The sequence below is a fragment of the Amphibalanus amphitrite genome, unplaced genomic scaffold (assembly GCF_019059575.1).
Source record: "Amphibalanus amphitrite isolate SeventyFive unplaced genomic scaffold, NRLGWU_Aamphi_draft 000111F_arrow, whole genome shotgun sequence".
In the NCBI taxonomy this organism is placed as follows: Eukaryota; Metazoa; Arthropoda; class Thecostraca; order Balanomorpha; family Balanidae; genus Amphibalanus; species Amphibalanus amphitrite.
In genome coordinates, this window is record NW_024881606.1 from 196389 (window position 1) to 202599 (window position 6211).

Below are 6211 nucleotides of genomic sequence, written 5' to 3' on the forward strand. Positions count from 1 at the left end.
TAGAGTTGAGCGTCTCCAGATGCACCGCTCTAGAACTCAGGCAGGTGAAGATAAGTCCCCACCGTTTCACCTCACTTCGACGCTCCTTCACAAAGAAGGGGCCGAAACAGTCCACACCACAAAACGTGAAGGGAGCGGACGGCTCCAGCCGTTCGGACGGGAGATCAGCCATCTTTTGTCCACAGGTTGAGCCACGCAGCCTTCTGCAGAGCACGCAGCGCAGAACGTAGCTCGAGACCGCTGATCGTCCGTGTATGACCCAGTAGCCTTGCTGTCTGATCTCACCCAGCGTCATTTCTCTTCCAGAGTGGCCTGTCTTCTCATGACACTGACGAATGATGAGAGTCGTCACATGACTGTTCTTGGGTAGTATCACCGGGTTTGTGACCTCTTGAGGCAAGCTGGCCCGCCTGATCCTACCTCCAACACAGAGGAGTCCATTGTGTCTCATAACCGGGTCCAGTTTTCTCAGTGAGCTGTTCCTCTTCTGTTCTTTCAGCTGACAGCTGGACAAATCATCTTCCGTGTTGTCCTTCGACTTCTCGAGTGTTTCACTTCCATTGTGACACTGCTCTCGGACAAGAACCATCTCGTTCTTGAATGTCTCTTTCTGCAGCGACCTCAAGATGATTACTTCAGCCTCCTTGAGGTCTTGTACTTGCAGTTCATCCTGCGTCCGAGTTCCTTCACTGTTGTCAGCACGACGCTTCTTGCTCGCTTCTTGCAGCTTCCTCATGTACCGCAAGCAGTTTGCCACTGCTTTCTTCGCGGTGAACCACGAGGAAAATCGCTCCAGTCGTTCCAGCAGAGTAGGATATACTGCTGCGGGTGCGCTGCTCTTGGTCATTAGTGAAGCTGCTTTCTTCACCTCTGGGTCTCGCTCATCTACCACTTCTTCGTTGTCCACCAGCGGCGGTAGATCTGTTGAGAGGGAGAGGAATGCTGGTCCATGCCACCAGAGATGATTGTCAACAAGTTCTCGCACACAACTGCCGCGAGAAGTCACATCAGCAGGGTTCTCAGCTGAAGAGATGAAGTGCCACTGATCGGGAGTCGTGTGGTTGTTGATCAGCTGCACACGGTTAGCAACATATACGTGAAACCTTCGAGAACTGTTCCGTATATATCCCAGTACAACTCGGCTATCGCACCAGTAGTGTTGTTCCAACGCAGGGATGCTCAGTTCGTGTCCCAGGAACTCACCGAGCTCAGCAGCCAGCACTGCCGCCGCGAGCTCCAGGCGAGGGACAGTGATGACTTTCTTCGGCGTCACTCTCGACTTGGCCATCACCAGGTCGCAGGTTACCTCATCGTCTCGGATAGCTCGTAGGTAGCTGCATGCACCATATCCACACATGGAGGCGTCGGAAAAGTGATGCAACTCGTATCTGGTCGTGCCGCTGCTCGGTCGCATGTTGGCTCCATACTGCCTCGGGAGCCTCAGAGCCGAGAGGTTCAGCAGCTCCTTCCTCCAGGTAAGCCATTCAAGGCCCAGCTCCTCGGGAACTGGGTCGTCCCATGTGCAGTCTTGGCCACACAGCTCCTTGATGATCATCTTTCCACGAAGCGTGATCGGCGAGATCAGCCCCAGCGGATCGAAAACAGAGCTGACACCTGAAAGTATGCCTCGCCTGGTCAGCGGTTTTTCAGGGATGTCGATGTTGAACAGGATCGTATCAGAGAACAGATCCCACCTTACTCCTAGTGCCTGCTCACAGAGCTCAGTCTTGTGCTTCAAGAGGTCCACATTCTGCAGCGTCTTGGACCTGGAGTAGATCGGGATGGTTCCCAGAACTGCAGAGTCATTGCTGGCGAACTTTCCAAGCTTAAATCCGCCTTCAGCGCAGAGTTTCGTCGTGTTCTCGATGAGCGAGATGGCCGTACTTGCTCGAGGCGTTGAAGCTAGCCCATCATCGACATAGAAGTCGCGTTTCACGAAGGCGGCTGCTTCCTCTCCGTGTCTCGACGCGTACAGCTCTGCTGTCAGGTTCAGAGCGTGCATGGCGCACGCAGGCGACGAGATGGCTCCGAAGAGATGCGTGGTCATTCTGTACAAGACAGGCTCCTCTTCCACGTCACCTCCCGGCCACCACAAGAATCTCAGTAGGTTTCTGTCCGGCGGTGTAACCACGACTCGGTTGAACATCGCCTCAATGTCACATGTCAGCGCGATCTTCTCCTTTCTGAACCGCGTCAGAATGCCTACCAGGTTGTTGGAGAAGTCAGGTCCCTGCAACAGTTCCCGATTGAGGCATCGTCCACGGTACTCGGTACTGCAGTCGAATACCACTCTGACCTTGTTTTTCTTCCTTTCGATGACGCCATGGTGGGGAACGTACCACACACGTCCGTTGCTGGCCTCGATTTCTTCATCAGGGACGGGCTCGGCGTACCCTTTGGCCAGCATCTCTTCCATAGCTCTGACGTACAGGTCCTTGTAGTCAGAATCCTTCTTGAACTTCCTGCTTAGGGACTGCAGACGGCCCTGAGCTTGTTCAATGTTGTCCGGCAGTTTGGTGTTTGGCTCACGCAGCGGAAGTGGAGCCTCTAAACGACCATCTGCGAGCTGGTGCATACTGTCTTCCATTATCCTCAGGAACTGCTTGTCGTCTTGAGACATCGCTTTGCCCTTGTCTCTCTGTGGGTCAAAGTCAGAGTCAAACATTCTAGCGACTTGCTCTGGATGTAGTTCTCTGGCTCTCACTCTGAACGCGTAGTGTTGAATCCTCTTTGGGCCTGCTTCTGTCGAGATGAAGAGGCACGCAGAGTCTTCTTGTCCGTCAGTTTCCTCGGCCTCTCCCATGTAGCCAACCACACTCCAGCCTAGGCTCGTACGAATCGCCCACGGCTCGTCGTCTCCACCTGTGATCACTTCAAGGGGTTTCAGGGCCTTCGAGCAGTTGACACCAATGAGGATACCGATCTCAGCCTCGGGACGATACTCTGGCAGCTCTCGGGAGACTTCACGTAGATGTGTCCACTCGGCTGTAGTCTCACGTCGTGGAATGAGCTGACGTTCGGCTGGGATATCTTCCTTTGAGTATGTGGGAGGCAACTCTATCTTCTGGCTTCCAGAGAGATCTCGGATGGTGAAGCCCCTGATGACCTGACTTTTGGAGACAGTCTTCCCGGTCATCGTGTTCACTTCCAGAGCCACTTCTTCGCCATCCACACCCATTCTCTGCAACACAGAATCCTTCACGAAACAGGTGTCGGACTGTGGGTCCAACAGCGCGTACACGATCTCTTTGCTGGTTGGACAGTCTCGATGCTCAAGCTGGACGGGCACCAGCATTGAGTGTGTGCACTTCAGCCTCACACTTCTCGTGTCACTGGATGTCACATGGAGCGACGTGGCCGTCGTCTGGGTTCCTGTTGAAGCAGAAGCCGTCCTGCTGTGCTTCAGAAGGCTCTCATCGTGCAGTAGAGTAGGGTGCAGTCTTTTGCACTTCTCGCACTGCTGCTTCCTCCTGCACTCTTTCCACCTGTGGCCTCGTCTCAAACAGCCTCCACACAGCCCTCGTTGCCGAACGAGCTCCTGTCGCTCCTTCAAGGACATCTTCATGAACGCTGCACACTGATCCATGGAGTGATCGTCCTTACAGATGACGCAGTGCTGCTGCTGAAGCTGCAGGTTTTCCTGTCTCTGATTCACCGGCACAGATGTAAGAAGCACATGTGTGTTTCTTTCCTTCTTTGTCGGTGGTCTCTTCCTGTCTTCTTCTCGATTCCGTGACGTCACAGGACCAGAAGAGACTCTTGCCTCCTTGCTCATGAAAGAGACGAACTGTGAGAAGGGAGGATACTGAGGCATGGCACCATCTTCAGGTTCGTGTATCCACCTGTCCACCACCCGTCTCCAACTGTCACTCATGTACCTTGGCAGTTTTCTGATGACTATGTCAATCTCATGCATGCCTTCAAACATCTTCAGCTCTTGCATGGAGTTTGAAACCATCAAACACTGTTCAAGAAAGTCAGCCAGTTCAGTGAGTGACTTACTGTCTCCTACCTTCACCTCTGGCCACTTGTACAACCTCTTCTTGAACTCATTGGCAGTGATGAAGGCATTGCCATATCGGTCTGTCAGTCGTTTCTTGGCCTGCATGTATGCGTCCTCTGAGCTCAGCTGTAGGAAACCGAGAATGGAGTTCCGAGCATCTCCAGCAGTGTAGTGCCCCAAGTAGTGGAGTCGTTCACTTGGTGACGAGCATCTGGCCTCAATGTAGGCTTCGAAAGCCTTCAGCCACATGTGGAACGTCGTGTGGTCGCCTCTGAAGACGCTTGGCTCAATCTGAGGCAGACGATCTCTCTGAGCCTGCTGAGAAAGAAGCTCAGTCAACACAGACACAGTCACTGGTCCAGTTGCTGGCTCAGGACCTGGGGGTTGAGATGGTTCAACTGCGGTCAGCTGCGGGTTCGCACAGTTTGTCATGTCTGTGTTTGCTTCATGACAATCAGTAGTACATTCTCCCGTAATGACCTGGTTCACCTTCCTTGTCTGCAGGCTACCATCTCCAACTTCTTGTGGTGTCAGAAATGATGTGTCAATCTCCCTTTCCATATTCTCAATCACTTCTGTCTTTGCTTGCTGAATCTTCAGTTCAGTGTTCAGTTTGTGTCGTTCTTCTTTCCACTTTAGTTCTTGCATTTGGGTTTCCATCATTTTCATTTCTCTTTCCAGCTGGCACTTCTCCTCAAGAGCAGCTGCTCTTGTCTTGAGCTCCACTGTGCTTTGGCTCTCTTTTACTTTCAACATGTACAGCTGGGCTCTCATTGACATTCCTGATCTTGATGACCCGCTCTTCGCAGATGAACATTCATCTTGATCCTTTGCCTTCTTTTGGTTGACATCCTCTCCTTGGGCTGGTGTCAGAGATTCAATTGTTGCTCTCATGACCTCCAACTCCATCAGTTTCTGCTCATACGTTGTCCTGTGTTCATCATAATCTCCTCCCAGAAGAGTACGCAGGTCACCATCTGTCTGTTTCAGTATAATGTAAGTGTGCTGCCATCTGGAGATCTTTGCAACTGTTTGCTGCATCCTGTCTTCATCATCTTCAGATGTCAGATCATCCAGAAGCATCTTTCCGTCTTTCTCCAGCTTGATCAGCATTTGTCTGAACATCTTCAGCTTCAACTCCTTTTGGTACTGGTAACCCTTCTCCGTCATTTTCAGTGCCTGGGCGGGCCTTGTGACAACACGTTCTTGATCATCAGTCGGATCCATGGTGTGCAGGTAATTGGAATGACGAGGTAGGTAGGACAGTCGGTGACACACCAGGGAAATAAGCTAAAATTAGAGCACTCTATTTATTGCTCCCGCTACTTCACCGTCTCCCATAGGGTCCTGTGTTGAGCTGGTGTCGAGGCTCTAAAAATGACGCCGATTTTTGCACCCTTCTCACGAAAACCGCTCGGACCGCCTGGAAACCAATTGTTCCGCTCTAAAAATTTCATGATCGACGGGAAAATGAATGAGGAAAAGATTGGTCCTGAAATAATTCTGAACTCCCTGTAGAACATATCGAAATATGGCTGCAAACTAGGGGCATGTCAAAATCGACAAAACATTACAAATAAACTTACCGGGATTTTTTATTTTCCATGCATTTGTGTATGAAATCAGTCGGTTTTTCGGAAAGATCATCTTCTGTTTAATAAATAATTCCACAATTGCAATCGAGAAAAAAAAACATTTCCGCTGTGACAACAGTTTTGGCATTGTGCCAGTAGTGTGGCGTGCGCGGTGCTGCGTGGTCGTCGGGGCGGAGTTGTGAGTATTTTCGGTGTTTTAAATGGTTGATGGCCATTTGAACCAGCTTCATATTATTTCCTACAAATTTTTGCATCAAATTATTGCTTTGAAAGACCATTGAAACCCCTTATCTCTTCATGAAACACGATCATATTCATCGTCGACGAAAATGGCGCGGGACTCCATGTGCATTCCGATCGAAATAAATCGTAAATTAAATAATATTCGATGATAAGTATCATATTCTAGTGACACATTTTCATAAAATAAGGCATAAACTTTGCAAGGAAGTCAACATTGGATACTTGGATTCTTATTTTGCTCACATATCCTTGTAGTAGTCAAATGGCTCAATTGTTAGATAGATGTAAGCATATGTTTTGGCTTGATGTTTGCTGTGAAACCACCCAGCCACTTGCTGGTTGAGTGGTTTTCTGATAATTACCTGATAAT